Here is a 12,494-nt window from a genome sequence, read left to right on the forward strand (position 1 = left end):
TCAACTCTGTGGACTGTCCAGACGCGCAGATTTTGTTTTAATAACGAATCAAAATGTCTCCGAATTGTCAGCGACTGGCTTTTACTTTTAAAGGAACGGTTCTAAGTTCAACTGGTGGACACACGTACTGTTTGAGTCTTCGCGATGCGAATAAATGTGAGTACGATTCTTCCTTATTTTAGAATAATCTGTTATTGGAACGTCTAGGCATACGCGTTATGAAAAGGACAGTTGGATATATGGCCTTTCGAAGAGCGCTGTCAATACGTTTATTACCAAGAGCCATTTTGGTTTATGTTTATGTGTGTTTGCCTACCGGTCGTTTTGATGCAAAGTGATTTCGATACACCAGGCGATACATCTCGTTCAGACACAAATTGATTCAGTCGAGGTGTACAACCAATATTTCGCGACATTTGTTTTTCTTGTTCACGCGCAATAACTATACATCAGGTAATCGCAATATTTCTGCAGTTTCACTGCTTAAGTTCGTATCGAAATGATTCTTTTCTTTAATTTACAGTTAATTGATCAGATTACATTCTTGCTCTCACGCCAAATGTGTCACGTTAATTAAGCTTTGTGTCCGTCCTCTTTCGCTCACACATAGCAATACCAGCCACAAAACCAATAGTGAATGCTCTGGCTCAGCCCTTGCAAGCTTCATGATGATTTTTAATAATAGAATCAAATATTATTGTGTTAGGTCTTGCGAGAATGAATGTATGTATTGATAGTTGGCAAGTAAAATTTCAATAATGAAATTATATATTATAGACATTTAACCTATTATATTGACTCAGTTAAGCCTAAAATGGTTATTTTTCTGCTTGGGAATTCCTAAAAGGTTTCAGGAACATGATATTTTGACATTTAGTTTGTTACATGTAAACAATCGGGACCTTATACATAGACTGCACACATGTACAGGTGGTTCAATAAAAGTTGCTTTGGGCATTGGGAATTGAGCAATAGTAAGCTATTGTTTGGTGGTCACTTAGGGAAATCATTGCATTGCTTGGTATGCCCAAATGCCTAATAGCCAATCTTTACTTAATCAGCCATATACAGTGTAGCTTCTAGAGAAGCGACAACCACAAGCTATTTATGACATCCAGTATTTTCATTGATTACATTTTAAACAAAATCTTCCAATAATCTCTTGTCCATACAAAAAAAATGTGCAGTGACTTTGTTGACCTCTTCATCCTGCATTCCTGATTCATAAAAATCCCCAAAGGTGCAAAATAATTATATTCATGGCATGCATTCCAATGGATGCAAAGATCCATAAAAAATCTGAACATGTGTATTTGTAGAAATATCCCGTTTGTGTATTCTGTGGTAGTTATTATGGCTGTTGTTGAAGGATGCATATTTCCTTTAGCCTTTAGAAGGACTGTATTTAAAATTCAGGGTACAACAGTTTATTTTTTTCTACTGTAGACAACTAGAAGAATTTACAACAAAATAATTATAAATAAATAAATAAACAGCACATACAATACAGTAGTGGGACACCCAAAATAACTAAAAAGCCAAACTATCTGGGTGACCGTAATTATGATAATTAAAACTGTGAAAATCGGAAAAGAGTCACAACAAATACATTGGTACACATAAATATCATAACTTGGCACAAAGGTAAATATACAGAACAAAACAAAATATAAATAAATAAATAAATAAATAAATATAAACCTTCAAAATATCAGTAAAGATTAATAGAGACTAATGAAATGCGAAGTTAGTTCTTTTTTAATTGATTGGAAGTGCGACACTTGAATCTTTCATCAAGTTCATTCCATAATTTACATGTAGGTCCGATTAATATCAATCCATAGAGATTTAAACTCTTCGGTCGTTAAACAAAGTTCATCTCGAATATGAAATTGAATCCCCCCTTTGATGAAGAACCCGACTTCACCAGCATTAGTCAGAGTTGGCTTGGAGACAAAAGCATATCTTTCAATAGCAATGTTGTTAGTTAGATCACAGTTACTTTTTATCTTTGTTTCGGAAAGGCCAATAACATCGAATGAATGCTGTAGATCTGATGGCAGCAATGTCAAACCATCATGGTTAGCAGAAAGGCTTCATGTTGAAATGAATTGTAGAAAAGAAGGGCATAGATTTGCTCTGATTTGCTCTTTGTACTGCAGTAATACAGAGTTTTGGAGTCTGTCAAGCTAATAAGTCAGATTAACGGTCTGGTTACACAAAGGCCCAAACATTTTCATTTACAGACTTGTATCTTTTTTATATCTGGGACTCAATGTTTCTGGACTGGGACTCAATATTTTTCACAAGATGAGTCCCAGGACTGTCCATAACTATTTGTAACCAAAATCACTAAATATATATTCACGTCTCTAACTTTTCCATTGAAAAGCAATACCACCCAAGCATTTTGTTGCACCATTCGTGTACTTAACTCTTTGAAAATAGACAAGTAATGTCCTAATCCCAAAGAACTGTTGTATATTTTTAGCTACGCAGATATCCTGGCCAGTTTCTTGTATAGCCTGTGCTACACTGTATCTAGCATCAATTTTGTTTGCCTCGTTCATATTCCTTATGCACTAAAGAACAGTAACGAAAAATTCCTAAAATAAGCCCCTCCATGTATAAGCCACTCCAAATATAAGCCCCCAAACTCGTAACGCAGAAAACCCTCCGTTAAATCTCCCCTCCGAATATAAGCCCCCATTACCATTAAAAACAGATTAAAACACCATTAAAAACAGATTAAAACACCATTAAAAATAGAATTTAGTGCCTGTTTTAAATTAAGTTGTCAAATACAATTAAAACAGTTTTTAAAAATATATCAAAAATATGTTAAAAATAGTGTTTGGTTTGGTACGGGCTGGATGCCAGAGACTTTTTATGCGGGGTTTCCAGTTTCGGTCAATTCTTTATAGTGAGCGATGTGCACAAATTTGTCTAGCGCCCTCTCAAAATTTAAATGTCTGTCGGCCAAAAATTAGTGTTCTTTTCAGTTTGAACCTATTTTCTCGTTACGTGTCCACGATTGGATCCAGACGACGGGTATCACAGCTCGCGGGTGTGCGTGGATGTCGCCGGAAGAGACTGTTGTCGTTTTTGTACAATGTTTTTTTTACTGATGTGGCGAAGACCTCAATTATCAATTTCGGTCGAGTTGGAACCGCTTTCTCCGGCGAACTTCACCAGCCAGGACCGTTTTGCTCTTCGGCAGCTAGTCTAGCCAGATTTTTCCACGTAGAATTCGAAATCTTTTGACTCGTCGGCGAAAGTAATACCGAGCTTGCACGTCATATCGCTTGCTGTGCGTGATCGGCAGTGAAATGAATTACCCGCCAAGTTTAAAATTAAATGACGCCACTCTAACCGACCAATAACGTGACGTCCTTAAAATAACCACGCAGTATGATACAGAACCAAGAATAGATTGAAAATAGTTTTCATGGGGAGAGAGTCATGTATGGGGGATCGCTCTCTTAGATCATTCTCTCTTGCACATTACAAAGGCTTTCCGTTGAAAGTAAAATCAAAATGCAAATGCATCATGCTCAAAAAGTTTGTTCGGTCATAACTAAGAATACTGTAAGTATTCGCTCTCCAATGTGACGCTGAAGTCGTTCGAAAACTGGTTATTATGTCTGACTCGAAGTCGCTTACATCGTTCTTTGGTTGGTCTTTGAAAAAAACAACTGAAATGGCCAAGGAGCTCTTCAAGATGATCAGGTGCAGGGATGTTTGTTATCATATGTGACCCTCCACAGGAATTTGATGGTAGAGGTGAAAGCACGCTCACAACACGCTTGTACGACACGCTTAGCTTGCCTTGGATCACGGATATGTGCATATTAAATTGAAAAAACAACAACGGACACACTTGCCTTTGTTTTGGTAAATTTAACACGCTAGACCTTTTGTTTTTTTGTAGCGTGCCATATGTCACAGTAAGTGTGCGAGTTATAGCACGCTTTGCTTGCAATTTGGGTAAGACACGCTGAACACGCTTGATTACTGAAACTGCTAAAATGATAAAAGTGGCCTGGGTTTTCAGCGGATTTAATCAGCGTTGATAACTGGTCGAAGTGAATCAAATATAGCAATTGAGACTGTTTTGGAATTTGAGCGTAACCGTAGCCATTTGAAAATCACCACTTAATAGTCGTCTAGCCTGGAATTAACGCGAAATCAGTGTAAACCAATTCCTGCGGTTGTCGGCTGTTGACCGGAATCGCAAAAAGGCCTGCTATCGCAAGCGAGGCACTGAAGTTATGCGCCTGAAAATTATAGTTATGCAACGGGACTATTTATTAGCAGTAATGCACATTGTGAAAATACCGGTATTTTGTGTTATTGCCGCCCGGGTCAATTAAGCAACATTGAAACTGTATTGGAATTTGCAAATGTGTTTTAATTAAGGAAAGTTAAAATAACCTTTGCACTTCTTCGTCAGTAAACAATTCTGAAAAGAATTATATTTTTCAAGCGACAACTATCGCTGCGATCCCTGCGATCGCTGAGGTAGAACTTTTTCTTTCTCGATAGTTACCAAATAAGGGTGCCGTTCATAATCATTTACGGTTCCTTTTTGTAGAGGAAATTTATTTAGCTTATAGATAACACGCCTTGCGAGCTTTTGCGCACACTGAAAGCGTGTTGTGCTTTTTCGCACGGGGTTTTTTGTTTGAAAACTTTAACACTCTCTTTTGTTCGAATTCTTTTTGTTTTAAAGTGAAAACGTGTCATGCACGTGCTTTCACCTTTAGCATTAAAATCCTGTGGAGGGTCACATATTTGTTGAAGAAATCGCTCGTTTTCTCTTTGACAGAAGGTCTCGAATCTCTGCTAGTAGATTTTCGTCTTATTAACTGTGAACTGCGATAATATTTTCAAGCACTGACTAGAATCCCCTTCTTCGGAAAGGTAACGAATCAGTTTCTTCATCGCCTTTGTTCACAAATAATCACTGGTTAAAATGTTGAAGGACGTGGTCAACATACAAGTCCTCAAGGTTGGTAGACATCTCATAACTTTCGTTAAACCTTTTTTCGAGATTAAGAGATTTCGAGCTGCGAAGTGAGCATTTAATGTTGAGATACTGGTCCGTCTAGCAAGTTACGGACTGCAAATTCGCATGGGAAAACAGACTTGGCCATATAATAATGGCATCTTACGTACGAAAAGTAATGTGAATTAGCTGAAAAAGTTGACAGAACGTTCGTCATAGATCAATGCGCCTTTTTTAATATGGGAGTTACCTTAAGAACAAGGCATATATACATTTTTAGTTTCATGTTTGGTTAATGTGAATATCAATCTTATTAATAAAAAGCTGGACACTAATTACGGAAAGGCCTTGACTGGTAGCTAGCGGAGTTTGTAGACGGTCCTTTTTTCCAGATTGAAAAAAATACACATTGTATAAAAGTCACAAGATTTACGATAAACAATTTTGTAATACATTACGCTGGCACTATTTTATGTAATTATCATCGTTATTAGAGACCTTTAGCATCACGTTTTTCATGAGAAACTGCAAACCGCAAACCGCAAACCGCAAATGTCACGTGACCACGGCCTTGCGGTCACGTTTACAGTTTGCAGTTCACGTTTGAACCGCAGGAAGGGCTTCCAGCAGTAAGTGATTTACGGCAAGGTTTTTTTGCCACAAAAAATTGTACAGCCTCGCGTTTAAAGGTATGAACTAGCTTCTTATATCCGTTTGCGACGTGTTTGTTGGATTTTTCATCTCGAATCATTGAATTATTGCTGATTTTTGGGCGATTAAAGTGATGCACTTCGACTTGATGAAAACAACATGGCGGCCCTAAACAATGAACGCGAAGTCAAAATGAATTTTGTATTCCTTTCTGCCGTACTAACAAAGGAAAGTATTCTGTTCCAATCCAGAGTTAATTTTTTTTTTCTATCTTGTTACTGAATTCATAACTTAACTCAGTCTCCCTTTAGTTTCTATTTTTAACGTATCACTCCGCGAATTTCATTTTATTTTGCTTATTTCTTTGAGACTTGTCAGCCCAGGCTTCATAAAGCCTTCTGGTTTCTTCTGGGCTCCCTTGCAACATTACAATTCCTATATGTATTCTTGTATTGTATTATATTTTGGCTAAATAAAAAAGAACTGAACTGAACTGAACGCCTTGCTAAAGTTTGAAATCTCGCAAACGCGTAACTGCGGTTTGCGGTTTGCGGTTAACCTGATGCTAAAGGTCTCTATTATTCTTTTTTATTCACGGCACAATAGAAGATTATGAGAGGTTAGGCTACCTCGAGCTACTGGCTGTAGTTGTTTACATCAAGCCAAGGAAAATATAGCGTAAATTAAGATGGGATAGAGAGTTGACAATTTCGTTTTCAAGTGAATCAAAAATCTTGGGTCCTTGAAAAAAACTGAAAACTAAGAATTGCAACAAAAGTGGCAGAAATATTGCTTGTGGCGGACGGTGCTTAAACCGGCGTCCACGTACAAATGTTCTAGGAGAAAGTCTGAAGCGTCGTCCAAACTCCTCTCTGAGAGTTTCTGCTGTTTGATGTAGGCAGAACTTCAAGGGGTAGCTACGCCAGGTGACAATGCTGCACCAAAAAGGTGTACATTCATTCGGTATTCAACAACTGGTTTTGTGAGGTCGTTGCTTTCGGACTACAGGAAGCACAGAAAGTTCCTGTCCTTAGGGTTAGCGTAAAAGCTGTGAAACATTCGCTCAATGTCACAAGTGAAAGAAGCTTCTTCTTTTCTAAATCGTGTCAGCAATCCGATCAGTGAATTAAAATGATCTGGACCTTGGAGTAGGTACTTGTTTAGCGACTCGTTCTCGAAGGCGGCACTGCAGGCAAACACGTCTTGGATTTGATCCGGTTTTCTTGGGTGGTAATTCGTGGAAGTGGGGAAGGTGCAATACTTTGCCTTCTCTGAGCTGAGTTGATAGACAGGAACTTGGCTGGCATGGTCATTATCGAGTGTCTTTTTCCTAACGACTAAGTAGCATTTTCTAAGTTTGCTTTCATTTAAGAGCCACCTGTTAAGAGATAGAAAACTTCTTAAGCAGTGTCCTTTATTGTCTGCTAAAGATAGATCATCAGATTTGAAGGGTAGAGGTGCTTCCCAGCTTCCATTTGCCTTTTTGTGCAGGCCCATAGTGAGTATGTCTCCTAATCGTTTATCTTCTATAAACTCCGCTTGTTCGGTTCCACAAATCTTGCCACTATGGTGAATCTTACTGTAATCAAGCTCCATCATTCACGTACTTGTTTTAGACTGGTTAGGTCCTTAGTATTTGTTACGTCTCTAGGGTGGTGGTCTGGATGTTTCCTCGCTGCAATCTAGGAGTGTCTCTCTTTCCACTGTTACTCGATTGACAGGGCTCTTCATGTCTCCTTCTTAAAGTCGCTTATGCACATGCAGGATCTTGAATAAATCGACTGTGCCAGGAAAGGTTACATGTGATGATGATTTATGTGGCGAAGAGAGAGTTGTTGAGAGAGAGAGAGAGAGAGAGAGAGAGAGAGAGAGAGAGAGAGAGAGAGAGAGAGAGAGAGAGAGAGAGAGAGAGAGAGAGAGAGAGAGAGAGTAATTTCATGATATTTCGCCGGTATTAAGTGTGGAGACATTTTGCCTGGTTGGTTGTGGATGGTTTTATCAGTGCTGCGAATACGGTTAATTGTGTGATTTTCTGACGTTGTTGACAGACAGAACTCAGGTATGCGTGTTGCTCGTGTTACAATATTGTGTACAAGCGTGATATATAGATCTAGCCAGGGCTAAAAGCGAGGTTCCCATTAATAAATTTATAATTTACATCAGATAATAAACTTGTATTCCACAATTCAGTTAGCCTTAGAGCACATTTATGTGACTTTTGAGGGAAAGGCCAAGTGATTTTAGAGAAAAATAATTTGCAAACAGCCTAAGAGTGAACCAAATCTTACATCGAGTTGATAGCCTCATAAATTATGTACACCTAAAAATTGGCAATCAACTTCGATCACATTTAAAAGCCATAATGGCTCTTGATCACCGTAGATTAATTAGGTCTGGAAAAACAATCAGGCCGAATTTTTTGCGTTCGACAAGTTTACTTTGCAAAATCTTGCCAACAAATCTGGGCGCGTGTAAACCAGCCTTTTATACCATTTGTACATCACATCTGAGGTGAAACAGTACACAATGTACTGTTTTTATAATACAGACCTCGGACAGAATGCAGTATTTCACAATTTTGCAAAACAAATTGCACTCATTCAATATTCAGGACGATCAAAGCATGCGTGGGCTTTTAGCTAAACCGTTAAAAAAATTTCCAAAATCACAGAGACAACAATTTCAAGGTGTCCAGTTCCTATTTTTTCCTATTTTTTTAGCCTATTCCTATTTTCTCCTATATTTAAACTAAAACCTCCTATTTTTCCTATTTTTTAGTGGGTAGGCCAAATTTTGTGACAAATTTCAAAATGAAATCATAGTTGAATGTGTTTTAGAGTGACAATTATCATAACGCAAGTAGTATGTTGACTTGATGTTCTAATATTAGCAAAAATAACAGTTTCATTTCTTCTTTCCATGGCCTCTATTGCCCATTAGAATTCTGTTAACAACATTGTTATATTGTTACTTTCTGTATAATTTTCTGGTGTGAATATTAGTAAAATCCAACTAGTGGTCTATTATCAATGCTGCGTTGTGACTGGTTGAGCTACTACTAGGCTATATGTTATAGCCCACTAGTAGCGAAAAGCGTGGGTTTTTGGCGGCAAAAAAGGATTAGTCTAGCTTTAACTAGCTAAAATTTTTTTATTCTCGATATTCTTGACCAACTAGTTGAATTTTACTGAAACATTATTCCTCTCGCCCTCATAGCATGTGAGTCGATAGCCCATTCCGGCTCCAGGAATAATTGTTAAATATTGTGCATAGCCCACTGAAACTGCATTTCAGTATCTGTACATGTTATATTTTATTTTGAAGTCTTGCTCGCTTTTATGTTCATCTTTGAAACTAAAAACAGGATCAAGTAGTCCTCTCACAACACAGGTCAGATAAATCATTCCATCAGCTTCTTGGTTTAAAAAACCAGTCACTTTGACCAGCTGGAGTCTGTATGCTACATGAAAAGAACAGACTCATGTTTAGTTTACAGTACTAGCTCTCTTGGTGAGCTTTTGTTAACAGCTATACCTACGCAACCAACTGACGAAGGATCCAATATTTTGGTTCCAAAACTGGTCTTTTAGTCATAGCTAAGCAGGAGTGTTACGTTCTTCTTAGAACGTTGACACACTTACAATCTGGTACCAAATAGATCAGTGTCACTTTGAATACCCTGCAGAAAGCCTGGCTCCGTACTTAAACTACAGTCAAACCTGTGTACAACGGTCACCTTTGGGAAATGGCATGCTGACCGTTATATACAGGGTGACCACTATTATTATACTATATACAGGTCAACTTTGCAGAAAATATAAGGCAACTGAAAATTTTGGGAAGTTGTCCAGTGACTGTAATATACAGGGTGACCACTTTATACAGCGCTCTTACATAGAGGTTTGAACGGTATGCTGTCTTTTGACTCAAACAAGCATATTCTCAACCAGCTATCGATTGCAGATTAATGGTTGAAAAGCTTTTCTCAGGACCTTTTAGTTCAATATTCTTCAATGACAACACAATCGTAAGAAATTTCTATCAAAGAAATTTTAACTCTTCGAAGCTTTTCAAAGATTTGCAGCCAACTTAAAGGGAATTGCATATGATCACCTTTGATTAAAGAATCACGCTTGACCTGTAGTCAAGCATATCATTCTGATTACAGCGTAACTGAGCCAACAAACTATTACATTACTGATCATTTTCACTTCTTCTTAGCCGCGAAAGTTGATCTTAACCCTGCGAACTTAGAAGCTGAGGACTCGTACCTTTTATTATAACCGGATGAGGTGTAGGGAGGCTATCTATGTCGACGAAAGTACTATTGATTTTCCTATTTTTCTCCTATTTTTTAATACAAAGTTTCCTATTTTTCCTATTTTCTGAATCCCGAGTTTCCTATTTTCCTATTTTTTTGAGTGACCAGGCCGCTGGACACCCTGAAGTCTGAATCAGGGAAGAGGACCGTAATGCAATAAGATTTCATTGACTAAAGGACCTGAACAACAAAGAAGTTGAAACGCGGAGGTTCACCAGAGCACTCTTCGGCCTCACATCTTCGCCGTCCCTCTTAGGAGGAGTGATACAACATCTGTTAGATAGCTGTAGAGAAACGTACCCAGAGATTGTCCGAGAGATCGAGAAATGTTTATACGTAGACGATCAGTGGAGCCCCTACACGTAAAAAAGCGAACGTTATCAGATCAACGTCAACAAGCATAGTTGCAGAAGGGACATTCGAGCTGCGTAAGTGGCACTCAAACGTGAAAGAATTAGAAGCAGCAAGTTTGGAGCCTGTTCCCGAAGAGGAAACTTATGCTTAGGAGCAGTTGAACATCCCCAGAAGAGAAGGAGCTTCCTTACTTGGCTTACCATGGGATAAAGAAAACGACACTATTGCCGTGAGCTTACCGCTGGAGAAGGCTGAACCTACAAAGCGTGGAATCCTTAGCAAGGTCGCAAGGATATATGACCCACTGGGACTGGCATCTCCCATCTCACTGGGGGGTAAACTCCTTTACCGTGACGTGTGTGACGCTAAACGTAACTGGGACGACAAGCTACCAAATGAATTGATGCAGAACTGGGTACACTGGGAAGAAAGACTACCAGAGCAACTTACAGTACAAAGATCCTTAGCAGTCCATCAAGAGGAAGTTCAGTCCATTGAGTTACACGCCTTCGGAGATGCTAGCGGGAAGGGTGTGGCCGCTGTCGTGTATGCTGTAGTCGTACAAGAATTGGGCGTTAACCAGGGACTTGTGGCCGCACGATTAAGGTTGGCAAAGAAAGGTTTAACGATTCCTCGTCTAGAGTTACTGTCTGGTTATATGGCAGTTAATCTCCTGACAAACGTGACTGAAGCCTTGAAGGGATTTCTTTTAACCGCAAAGTACTGCTGGCTCGACAGCACCGTAACATTGTACTGGATCAGAGTACTCTGGAAACTACAGTTCCTCGCGATCGCAAGTTTCAAGCGTTTCATTGCCCGGAGGGGATTACCCCAAAAGGTGTATTCCGATAACAGGAAAACTTTTGTCGGTGTAGCCAAATGGATCAAGCAAGTAATGCGAGATGAGAAGTTCCAACATTTCCTCGCCCACCAGGGGATCCAGTGGCAATTCATTTTGAGTCGTGCGCCCTGGTGGGGAGGACAATTCGAGAGAATGGTGGGACTGTTCAAAGGAGTCCTTCACAAGTGCATTAGAAACGGGATGCTGTCCTAGCCTGAACTTCAAGAAATATTGTTGGACATTGAAGTAGCTCTCAATAACAGACCACTGAGTTATGTTGACGACGACATTCAGCTACCAATCCTTACCCCAAGTTCTTTCCTGTATGGCCAACCGAACATGTTACCACAGCTAGAATAACCTGAGATCAGGCGTTAGTTTTTTTTTTTTTTTTTTTTTTTTTGCTTCTTTGCTTCTTTGGCTCGAGAGGGGAAAAAAATAACGCCTGATACATTTATTTAGCAAGCCATCAACCGCCCCCTAATCTACATAATCTAACGTCTGCTTGACCTGTCATGTTATTAGCCAATAAGCGTTTACCATACGGGAATCAAATTTTGGCGCGAATAATGTCTCTTTTGAAATGAATTTTAGGGAAAAGAAAATTTTTAAGTACGTCCATGTTCAGACGGCCCTTCCTAAAAAAAATTTTAATGTGTTGTTTTTGTGATGAAATACTGCTAGCTGCAGCTGCCGTACCTTTATTTAACAGCTACAAAAAATAAAGAATTTACTTGTTAAAGCTCGTTGACTTCGTTCTGTGCCGAAAGCAGTGAAAAAAAAAATTAGGCTGAAGTACCATTTTTTTACGAACTGAAAGGTGTTGTGAAAGCGAAGATCGCTCAGAATAACTCGCAGCATGATTTCTGAAGGAGGAATTACAGTCAAACCAGGTCAAGATTCCATTCATGAATTGATTATTTGAAAAGTGAACCCGTTTGTCGCTTCTGTAACTTGTAGCCAGTATCAAATTGCATTCAAATGATCGGTGAAGTTTTGACTGCAACTGTTTTAGTATACGATGAGATGGAAAATATTTAAATGGATGAAATTTCTATTTAGGCATTCTTTAAATTCAAGAAAACTGAGCCGGCAGAAATTTCATAACGAACTCGCGTGTGTATTCACTGCTCATTACGCAAGCAAAAATGCAGACTGAAATCAACAACAACTAACGGATGGCGGCATTTTGGCCAATCGGAACAGCGCAAATCATCCGTATTGTTTCCTATCCAATCAGAAAAAAGTCCAGATTCTGGCTTTTTTACATGTGATCCGACAAAGAAATGTATCATGCCCTCTTCCCGTAAGAGACATAA

This window comes from Porites lutea, chromosome 13 (assembly GCF_958299795.1).
Source record: "Porites lutea chromosome 13, jaPorLute2.1, whole genome shotgun sequence".
In the NCBI taxonomy this organism is placed as follows: domain Eukaryota; kingdom Metazoa; phylum Cnidaria; class Anthozoa; order Scleractinia; family Poritidae; genus Porites; species Porites lutea.